This window comes from Bidens hawaiensis, unplaced genomic scaffold (assembly GCF_021521415.1).
Source record: "Bidens hawaiensis isolate Kalapana, Puna unplaced genomic scaffold, B.hawaiensis_p1.1 tig00037749_1, whole genome shotgun sequence".
NCBI classification, from domain to species: Eukaryota; Viridiplantae; Streptophyta; class Magnoliopsida; order Asterales; family Asteraceae; genus Bidens; species Bidens hawaiensis.
This window is the reverse complement of record NW_027496611.1, coordinates 4113-16009: the sequence shown is the minus strand read 5'-3', so window position 1 is coordinate 16009 and position 11897 is coordinate 4113. Positions and strand designations below refer to the sequence as shown.

At 33.5% G+C, this 11897-nt stretch overlaps 1 long non-coding RNA gene and 1 pseudogene across 2 annotated transcripts; both read left to right on the top strand.

Annotated features, from left to right (window-relative positions):
* Window positions 1-6143: 6143 nt before the first annotated feature.
* Window positions 6144-7511, top strand: LOC143589717 (salicylic acid-binding protein 2-like; annotated as a pseudogene). Its single transcript, XR_013145334.1, has 3 exons — window positions 6144-6634; window positions 6852-6989; window positions 7116-7511. The product of XR_013145334.1 is annotated as a salicylic acid-binding protein 2-like (transcript).
* Window positions 7512-9848: 2337 nt separating this feature from the next.
* Window positions 9849-10974, top strand: LOC143589716 (uncharacterized). Its single transcript, XR_013145333.1, has 2 exons — window positions 9849-10058; window positions 10222-10974. It is a non-coding gene; the product is annotated as an uncharacterized LOC143589716 (long non-coding RNA).
* Window positions 10975-11897: the final 923 nt, after the last annotated feature.

Below are 11897 nucleotides of genomic sequence, written 5' to 3'. Positions count from 1 at the left end.
ATACGTACTCGTTTACTTGATAGGAATTTACTTGCTTATGTGCTTGTGTGGAAATTAGACTAGGATTAACAAATACAAGACTTTTACAAACTAAAACTCAAACCAAGTTTATTAATAAAACGTGTACTAATATTGGACACGCAATTTTTGGGACGAAAAGCTTCGACAGCGACTTTATCTATCGACCCCTCGTTATCAATTTTGATAGTCATACACTTGTTGTATTCTTTGCTCGTCTACAACAGTGCGATTTGTTAAAATATAAAATGCTTCGTTTTATAGTAAATCCAATTATTATGGATTCTTAAAGATATAAATTACCATGTTAAAAAAACGGTGAGGAAAGAATACTTTCGTTGCTTATGGTAATGGATTATGAAAAGAATGGTTGTTGAACCATTGTATGGTGAGAATTACAAGTACTCGTTTACTATGTTTCATGATATGTTGATAATGTATTATTACTATGATTTTCATGATGTATTATATTGAATCTTCGATTGTCATACTTTCATCATATATATATATATATATATATTGATTATTTTCGAATAAAGAGAACTCACCAACATTCGTGTTGACGTTTATTTTAATATGCTTTTCTGGTAAATGAATGAAGTACTGAAACTTCGTGAAGAACGCGGGAAAATAGTGGCGTGTGTTTGAATGAAAAATATTGACTTTCTGTTGAACTTATAGTTTTAATAATAATCGTGTAATATGACACGTGTAATGACTCTATTGGATAAATAAAGGTCAAATTTCATTATAAATGTATATATAATTGTGATTGGCTGAAACAGCGTATGTCACCACCTGAAAGACTTGGTCAAAGTCTTCAGCTGTTTAAATTAAGATTCTCGGGGTGTGACATAGACTATCATATTCGTTTTGAAAAGACTTATAAGGATATTACACTTATACGTTGCTATCAGTTTTAAAGGACTTATACGTTTCAAGTACTTATCCATTGAAAATCTTAACCTTGGTATTGGTCTTATCAGTTACAATGTCATATCAGTTAAAAAATTTAGAGTTATACGTTTATAAAAAACTTATCCGTTATAATCACTTATCCGTTTGATCATTTACTATTTGTGTTGATTTGTTAATGCCAATGGCTCGTAAAGGGAAAGATAGTGATCCTATTCATTATATATGTGCGTATATGGACATGGAGGATAAGAAAGTTCATCACTTCAAGACAATCATTCCATTTTTGTTTCGATCGAGGATATATAAGGCTATTGTTCTTTGTTGTGAGCTTTATCGAATGTTATAGCTGAGTTCTGGAAAATGCTACTAATTGTAGATCAGAAATCAAATCTAAAGTGCAAGGAAAGGAGATAGTTGTGTCAGAGGGTATTATTAGAATGTTTTCGGAGTTTGGGGATGTTGAGACTGATCCAGATACAATGGACGAACGTTTTGTTTAGGGATGCTTGATTAGAATGGGATTTCATAATGATATTAATACAATACCTGATTTGAAGACGGGTTTATCGAGACCGTTCAAATTCCTGTTATATGTTATTGTGCAATGCTTGGGGCACAAGAAGGGAGGATATGAGGAAATTCCGGATTATCAAATGTGCATCATTGCTGCCTCATGCTTAAACCTAAAGTATAATTTCTCCAAGGTGATTTTTGACAACAGGAACACTATTTTGGAAAGGATAAATGATGATGTATCCTCACTTTATACAATTGATTATGGAAGATCAGTTTCCTGGAGTTGTAAAGGCTGGTGAGACAATTCATCTATCACATATGGCTTGAAATAACTGTGTGAAATTGGCATCATATAAGAATAAAGATGAATATGAAATTCCCAAATTTGGTGGTTTGTTTGATCATCTAAAAAGCGTTGATTATGTTGCACTTGATGGTAATAATTAGAGGCACGATAATAGTAATTCAGATCGTTAGAACGATAATAGAATCATGGAGAGATTTAAAGTTGTTGGTGGGAGTAGATGGTTTGTTAAAACTGAAGATGATGTGGTTGTTGATTCACAAAAGGGTAAGAGAAAAAGAAAGAAAGCTGTAGAAGTTGAAGAAATTACACCCACGGTTACACCAGTGACTAAACAACATGTGTACTATGCTACATCAAGTAAAGATGATGAGGACACCGAGTTGCATACAGAGTTGAATAAAAGTGTGTTTTCTGGTCCTCGAGCTATGGCCGATTTAAGAAAACAATGAAAGAAAATAAAAACACAGGAGGAAATGGATAAAACATTTGTTCCTAAGGTTGTTAAAGAGAATACAAATAAGAAGAAGAAGAAGAAGAAGAAAAGGGGAAAGAAACACATGGTAAAACCATCATTGAAGCTAATTGATGAAGAATCAAACCCTGAGGGGGAAGCTAGAGATCCAGTGGTTGTTGGAAAGTTAATTCCTGTAATGAATATTGATATGGAAACAGCTGTGGATCTAAGTCGACATGACAATATTTTTAAGACACTTGATCTTAAAACAACACCATCACCAAAGAAAAGAACACCAAAGAAGCCTACACAAAAAGTTACTCCGAAGTTAACTCTCAAGGCAAAACTTTTGGTAGTTTTTCTTGAGTTTAATGATGTGAGTATATTCTTTGATGGACCTTCCAGACAATAATTTAATGTGTTAAAGGATCGTGTGGAGGAACATGATGTTCATATTGAAAGTTTATTTAAAGATAATGGAAGGTTGAGGCAAGAGAATGTTGAAATGTTAAAAGTTTATTTATAGTCGATCGTTTGACTAATTCCTCTCATTTCATCCCGATCAACGAGAAGTTCTCGATTGATCAACTCGCTCAGATTTATGTTCAGCGTATCGTTTTTCGTTAAGGTATACTTTTGCGTATCATTTCCCATCATGATAGCTGTTTTACTTCACATTTATGGTCATCATTTCAAACCGCGTTGGGAACTTGATTGGATCATAGCACAGCCTATCATCCTCAAACCGATGGGCAGTTCAAAGGCTCGAAGACATGCTTAGGTCATGTGTCATGGATTTACATGGAAATTGGGATTCTCATATTCTCTTGGTAGAGTTTTCATAGAATAACAGATTTCATTATAGTGTCGGTATGGCTCCATTCGAAGCACTTTATGGCCGTAAATCTTATTCCCCTATCTATTGGAATCAAATTGGTGAAACCCAAATCACTGGCCTAGAACATGTTCAATAGACTACTAATCGAATCGCTCAAATTTGACCAAATCCCTTAATCGCTTGTAGCCGTCAAAATTGTTACGCTGATAACCGATGACGACCTCGCGAGTTTAGTGTTGGTGACCGTGTTTATCTCAAGGTATCCCCTTAGAAAGGTGTTGTCCGTTTTGTCAAGAAAGGCAAACTATCACCTCGATTTGTTGGACCTTTCAGGATTCTCGAACGTGTGGGAAGTGTGGCTTATATTATCGAGCTTCCGCATGAACTTTCGAACATTTATCCAACGTTTCATGTCTCTAACCCAAATAAATGTCTAGCCGAGGGGAATGTCCACATACCTCTCGAAGAGGTGCGCATTGATGAAACAATGCATTTTGTTGACAAACCGATGGAAATCATGGATCCCAAATACAAGGAAACCAAACTTAGTCGTATACCTTTGCTAAGGGTTCATTGGGAATCTAAGTGTGGCGCTGAATTCACTTAGAAGCGGGAAAACCAAATGCGAAATAAGTATCCTCATCTTATTGACATGGATTCTTCTACTTAATTTCGGGACGAAATTCGCAAAAGTAGGAAATGTTGTGACATTTGTCAACTTTTATCCGTATTTGTAGTTGTATTTGTATTCGTATTCGTTATACTGACTCATTTTGTCGTTTAATGTATTCGTATTTTTCATTCATTATTTAATATCAAATCCGATGGTTTGAAGTTATTATTCATTTATTTTCTATTCGTTTTGTTCAAAGAAAGAATCTTCGGGATTTAAAGTTTAATAAAATAATCAAGTTCCAACTTTGCGAGTAGAATAAGAAAATAATCTATTATACTAAATTTTAACAAGTTTGAATGACATTTAAAAGTTTAAGGTTTAATATGTAATTATAATATAAATCCTGATTTAATACATCTTGAAACTAGAGGGGCTAAAATGTAAATATAATTCAAAATGCATTATTATAATATAACCAAGCCCACCCAGCAGCCCCTGGTTTCAGCGTTTTTCCGGTCACCGTCGTCGGTGGTGGCGTATATAATTCTGGCGACTTTGTTTACCCATTAATCTCCTTCCTTGACCCAATTAAGTCGTATAACGCATTTCTCCGCTAACTAAGACCCTGAATCAAGTCTTAAAATGTATATTAACATCATTAATCCTCGTGAATCAAACCTGATAACAGTCAGATATTATTCAAAACCATTAACGACGAATTAAAAATTATGCGCTCCAATTACTTTTATAAATAGACCATAAACCTTCGTCCAAATTTGCTGCAAACATAAATTTACATTAACAAACTCTCTAAATAACTCGTTTTTATCTTCAAAGTTCGTTTTTCCAACCAACTCTGTTCACCACCTTTCCGGCACCATCCAGGTAATTAATTTAGGCTTTTGAATCATTATTAACCGATAAACAAAATCCCTAACATTCAATTAAAGAATATGAAATAGATTAATAAACTTGAAGAACCTAGGGTTTTGAAGAAGATGATGAACTTGATAGATTATATTTATATTTTGTATTTCTACATTAATAGCAACAAAGGAATTGGTCTAGTGGTGGTGTCAGTGGGTTGTGAATGTGAGGACCCGATTTTGAACTCGGGTCAATGCTTTTTGTTCTTTATATTTTTTAAAACCTTTATTTAATAATTAAAATTAAAATAAAATTAATAAAACTATATTAAATCAAATAAATTTTTTTAAATTAAATAAAATTAATTATTAATTATTTTATCAAGTCTTCGACTAAGACCCAACTTTTATACCTTCCATTCGTTTTCGTCAAAACTCGATTTAATATTTTATTATTTAATTACTATCATTCGTAAACTTTTATACGCCAACAAGTTAATATTCCAATAAAACCAATAGTTTTCTTTGATAAATTTTATAAATATCCAATCTTGTATTAAATATTATTGTAACAATTATAAACCGTTAAGACTTAGAAACAATTATATTAAATTATCAAATCCCATAAAATAATAGAATATATATCAACATCATGCCTTGTTCCTAAAACTAAATTAATTTTGACTTTTAAATCCCTCTAGCTATTCTTAATTTTCGTATCTTCTTTTTTACTTTTAGTTTGTGAGGTTCGTCCGCTTCAGCTCCTTTAACAAAAATGTTTTTTGGATCAAAAGCTAATTCCGACCAGAAGATAGAAATATCGTTTAGTCAATCTTGTTGACTATTTTGCCCTTAAACGGGTCGAAGTTCAATTGACATGGTAATCCTCTCAATCTCATAAATTAATTGAGGGCTTTTTTAAAGGAGATAAAAACCTACAATATTGAAGAAGACAACTTAGTCAAACGAGGATTTGAACAAAGAGAAATTCGTGGTCAACGAGGTCTTGAACACCAAAGTCAACTAGTCCATAATGAAAGCAAATAAATGTTAAAGAATTTGATGATGGAGAATGAAAATTTCGTGGGATATGGGGAGGATGGCTGGAAGTAAGTAGTTTTTAGGTTTTAGAGATAGTTGGTTTAAATATTAAAAACTTAAATTCGTTTACTAGGCAATTAACTTGTTTAGGCAATAGAATATTCGTTTAATGGCGAAATCAACTTATTTAAACCATAAAATACGTTTTTATAAAATAAGGAATGAATATGGACTTATTATAATATCATATGACTTGTCTTGGGGCATCAAATAAGGAATGAATATGGATATTGTAGCATTCTAAGCTTTGTTTGACAAGTTTAAAAGTTATTAAAATATAAAATTATTTAAACCAAGTTAAATACTAATAAATACAAGGTTTTCTTAATACGAAATATTCAAAATGTGTTCCCGAATCTGATAAACGAATACGAATTTAATTACGAAAAAATCTGAGATGTTACACCTAAAAACTATGGATTTTTTATATAATATTATAAAATTAATACTTGGACGGCTGAAGAACTCTTACAATAAGAGTCACATGCTATATGAAATTTCCATTTATCACATTCTGATTCAGCGAAAGGTTTTGGCCACTCAAAACAGAACAATCTCTAATACTTTGATTGTGATATATTTATTATTGGTTAAAATCTCCCTGTAAATAACCCACAACCAACAAACACCAATACCAAACTAACATGGCACTCACCAACAATCAATCCAAACACTTCGTCTTAGTACATGGTGCAGGTCATGGAGCGTGGTGCTGGTTCAAGCTCAAACCCCTACTGGAAGCCGCCTTTGATCTTGCCGCCTCTGGAACCAACACCAAAAAAATACAACAAGTGGCTACTCTTTTTGACTACACACTACCATTGCTAGACTTCATGGCCTCCCTTCCGCCCGAGGAGAAGGTTGTGTTGGTCGGTCATAGCCTCGGTGGCATGAACATAGCGCTCGCAATGGAGAAGTTCCCTGAAAAGTCTTGCTGGCCGTCTTTCTCACAGCCTTCTTGCCAGATTCCGATCATAAGCCTTCTTATGTTTTAGACCAGGTTATCAGTCATTATATTTCTCATCAATTATTTCCAAAAATAAATTATTTCAAAATTTATTATAGCTTTTATAAATTTTTGTTTCAAAATTAATTAGTTTTTACTTTTCTTATCAATTTTTTTTTCAAAAGTTATCAGCTCTAAGTTTTTTATCAGATTTATTATTTCAAAATTTCATATCAATATAAGTTTAATCTTTTTCTCTTGATATTTATAGCATAATGAAATAACTCCATCAGAAGCTTGGCTGGGCATACAATTCTTGCCATTAAACACCGAAACTGAGTCTGAAATATCGATGCTTTTCGGCCCCGAGTTTTTATCCTCCAAGCTCTATCAACTTTGCTCCGATGAGGTTATCATCATTGAATTCTCATCTTCTTCATCATCATAGTTTGCATGCAACGTAGACAAAAAGTAAACTTATTGTTTATAAATAGATTAACCATGCATGCATACTAATTACACTATATAAATGCAGGATCGTGAATTAGGGAAAACATTAATCAGACCTTCGTCATTTTTTATTAAAGATCTAAAGAACGCAAAACAGTTTACTAAAGAAGGGTTTGGGCCTATAAGACGAGCATATATCATTTGCGATGAAGATAACGTCATCAAGAAAGGCTTTCAACAATGGATGATTGATAATAATCCAGCTGAGGTGGTGAAAGAACTAAAACATGTTGATCATATGCCTATGTTATGTGACCCGAAGCAACTCAGTGCTTGTCTTCATGATATTGCGATTCAATATGCTTAGTCAACTCTGTGCGTCAAAGCAAGTAGGCTTTATATCCTAAGATTTCCGTAACTTTATTGTGTACCGGTTTCATAACTCGTGTAATGCACTAGATAATCAAAATAATAATAATAAAAATAAAAATAATGTTAAACGATATATACATAATGTATTTAAAAAATGTATTACATCTATATTTCTATTATGCTACGTGTATAAAGAAGTTTTGCATTTACAATCTATGCTAGAAGTCAACAACTTTTTACCCTGATTAGAAAACTCGTCAATGTTCATGTTTTTAACGATTCACATCTAACTCATCATGGCCAAGCCCTCCTCTAGTTAACGAAGAGTCACTAAACAAATTTTTTTTTTATTTCATTTTCGTGAACCCGCCACAAACACATTCAAGTATTTGATTTCCTCCTCTAGTTAGCGGAGAGTCACTAAACAATTTTTTTTTATTTCATTTTAGTGAACCCGCAACAAACACATTCAAGTATTTGATTTTGTGTAATCAGTTATTTGATAACAGTGTTGGTGGTTTTATAAATTATATATTATTATATATATTAACTAGGTTATAAACCCGTGTGATACACGGGGTGGGTAAAAAAACCTAAACTTAACATCAGTTATGTTTAACATATATTGGCAAAAACAAACAATCAAATAACATGATCGAGTAAACACGTAAGTAAAAGTTAAGATATATAAATAAAAACCGTTCGATAACAACATGGACGAGTGAACTCACAATGAAAGCTATAACTAATTCTCTCAATAATTCAATAACCTTTTTGCAAACATATTTTCCATTTTGGCCATTGGTTTGTTGATGAATATCACTACCGCATCTATTAACATTATTAATAAATGTAAATGAGTAAGCTCAATAATGAAAATTTACATTTATAATAAATCTCATATCCATCAACATTTCATCCATAAGATTGAAACACATTCCTTAAAATTACATGCAAAAATCCTTGTTATAAAATTTACCTTGTAGCAACAGACTTATCCTCAAGTTACCCTTCACTTAATTTGTCATTAACCTACACTTAATTTGAAAGCATTCTGCAATATTTTGACCCGTATTTAATACTTTGAGCTTGAAAGCAGATTTGTGGCACCTGCATATTATAATGAATCTGCAACTGTGACCAAAATACTCCTGTTAAGCGCATAAAGTATGGATTATCAAATGCATAAGTGACTATAAGTTTGTATCTACTACGAATAAATTATGGACTATTGACCATGTAAATAAGGATCCTCAACAGTCCGAGCGCCCCTGATTGGTGGAAATTTAACCATTGAATGAAGAAAAGCAAAACTGTGCAGGTGCACTGTAAGACATTCACATGAAAATTAAAGTTCAGCCATAAATCCCAAGGTCATTTTGGTGTTTTCATATATAAATAAGAAAAACTAATGAATATATGAAGAGTTGATTAAAAAGGTTAAACTAAAACGTATCTCATCTTATTGATATATGTGAATCATTCACACATTTGAGAAACATTTGATCATTGTATTATAAAATCATACATATGATACAAATCCATATCAATTTTCTAAGCTTAAATCGTAACCAATTTGACCACAGAAGGTCAAAACGAATGTCAAAGGGATTGTGAATTGTGATCAATCAAAGTAATCATTTTTCAAACAACATAGGTATATGTAGCGGACACTTCTTTTGTCCATGCTGTTAATAATATTACAGTCCTTGATGCTAACAAACCGTTGTTCCCAAACTTTGTATTTTCAAGTTTAGAAGATGTTCTTGCTAAATTTCTTTTTGATGGACACAATTCAAAATAATATACATATTTTTTTTAATATAGCAAATGCGAAAAATCAAAGATAAAGACATATTCCTTTTCACTAACTTCCCTATCAAAAGGAACAGTTTCTGGGTGCAATTATTTTGTATAAACTTTGTACAAACAACACGAGAAGAAAATAGAAATCGGTGCATACGACTGAATTAGTGCGCAAGTATCTAGGAGTTATTAAGTAGTAATAAATAACCATGTGACCACATAACTTGCAGATGATAGGTTGTTTGAGAAAGGGACCTTACGGAATGGGCCAAATCGTTGTCATCGGCATAATTAAGGTAAGATTTGAAGTTTCATCTATAAAGAGTCTTGAAGTCAATGTCGGTTTCTTCCCAGGGAGTAGAACTTTGAATACTGATCGGTGGTTGGAACCTTACCGATCGATCCATTCTGTAAATTAGAAAGTTTCTTATGGAAGATTTGTGTGTGATAACGATCGAAAAGCAAAGGTGAAACTGCCCATAACTCCAGTAATAGAAACCATCTTTAACTGCACAAATACTTGAAGGAGAGCAATACCACGTCTCATCATAATTGAATGTCAAAATAATAGGGAGGTTTGATGTAATATTAACACCTGTCTAAAAAGAGCTTTCTTTTATTACAATAATAGTAGATTTACCATGTCGGTCACACACTCATAAAGTACTGTTCCTTTGTGAACGCATTATGAGTTTGTACATTTTGTTGTGTTTTTTTTACTATCTTTATTGTGCCTTTCACAATACGTGTAAACTTCTCATCACCCTTCATGCCACTTTCATCCCACGTCATGTTTCATGTTCTCTCTATTTAATACATTTCTCTCTCTTCAAACTTTCTATTTACACCAGTTACTTTTTATAGCCATCTCCACTTTGGTGTGATGGTAAAGGCTTTTTGGTGTGATGGTAAAGGCTTTGGTCTTTGGGTGAGAGGTCCAGGGTTCGATTCCTGGTAATGGGGTATAATGTAAATAGTAGGAGGAAAAACTTTAACATTCAAAAAAAAACCAGTTACTTTTTATAGAGAGAGACATAGATGTTGCCATGCTACTGCCGACGTCTTTCGGCCGTCTACGGTGGCAGCGAATGATCTCTTTTTTCTTTGAGAGATAATCTGCATGTTGGTACCACGCTGTTGCCGGCGGCTTTCCGGCCGTCTATGGTGGCGGCGGCGACAGAGCTGTAGTTCTTCTCTCAAAGATGATGACACGACTTTCATCGAAGACTTGGAAGGAAAGAGAGTTATGCAAACCTTAACATTTATAGATGATAATGGCGATGTTGATTATCGGACTGTTTGTGACTGTTCAACTCTTCGGTTTCTGGATCAATGCATGCAATTATCATGGATCTTATGCAAAAAAAAAAAAAAAAAAAAAGGTAATCTTGATTATTAATATTACATATCTCATTTCAATGGCCTTATGTTCGGTTTTGTATTTTGTTTTAAGAAAGAAGGTGTATTAGATGGAAAATCCCTACACGATGACAAAATCCAAATCGAATACGAAGAGATCGAGATACATTGAAGGGATAGAGGGGAAGTGGAGATCTGAGCGACAAGATGAGACCGGTGGCTGCCATGATTTGTCTAATATCCGAAGAGCGAGTTGCAAGGAGTTCGACCGGATGATGAGTTGTAATAGATGGCCGGAAAACAAGTTGCCACAAATTGGTGGTGTCGGTAATGTAGTTGTAATGTGGACCGATGGTAGCTAGGTGATTGTGATAGGGTGTTGGTAATCGGAAAATCACACAAAGTTACAATGCATGGGATTAAACAGTCTGAGAAAAAGTAATGTCAAAAGCAAAATTTAATTTAATATATCTTTGAAATCCAATTGAAAACGCTATTTGGTTACTTTGGTACATCTGAACAAATGAAAACTTAACTTTTCCATTGGCACAATTTCATAACCATACGTAATATTATATATAACATCTTTAACATTAATACACTTTAGTAGTACTGTATTCAACTATATATTATGTTGTAACAACTATAAACACAAACCTGTTATTTGTGTTGTAGTGTTAGATCTTCAACTAAACAACTTATGGTCATATGGTGTAACACCTATAAATCTATAACTATAAACACAAACCCCAGCGTTAGTCTACAACTATAAACTCAAACCCGCGCAACGCACGGGTTATAAACCTAGTATAATTTTGGAACCCTAGGCGACGGCAGTAAGACAGTGATAAGCCTCTCTGGTGACTTTGGGTTTTGATCTGACCCTTTATACCTTTGGCTGCTTTGATTTTGGGTGAACATGCTTGCTACTGTTTACTTATTGTGACCTCAAATGTGATGCACATGAGGTGTTCGATGAAATGCATGTTTGTCTGTTTGGGTTTTAGAAGGTTGTGATGTTTTCCTGAGCCTCTATTGTGAACATTTGTCACATTAGTTACGGTGCACATAAGGTGTTTGACGGAATGGATTGATGATCCTGCCACACTTTTTGGGTCTACATAGGGCAATGATGATGATGGATTCTTGGCGTGGCAAGTGTGGTGCTTGGAAACAAGCAACAACCTTTGCAACCATGAGTTTCATCTGAGCCTACATTCAACTGTTTAGAAACCTTAGGACGTTGTGATGATGAACAAAAAATATTTCAATTGTTGTTTGGTGAAACAGGTTAGTGTGTGGACCTTGAGGGTCAACTGAACAACACTTT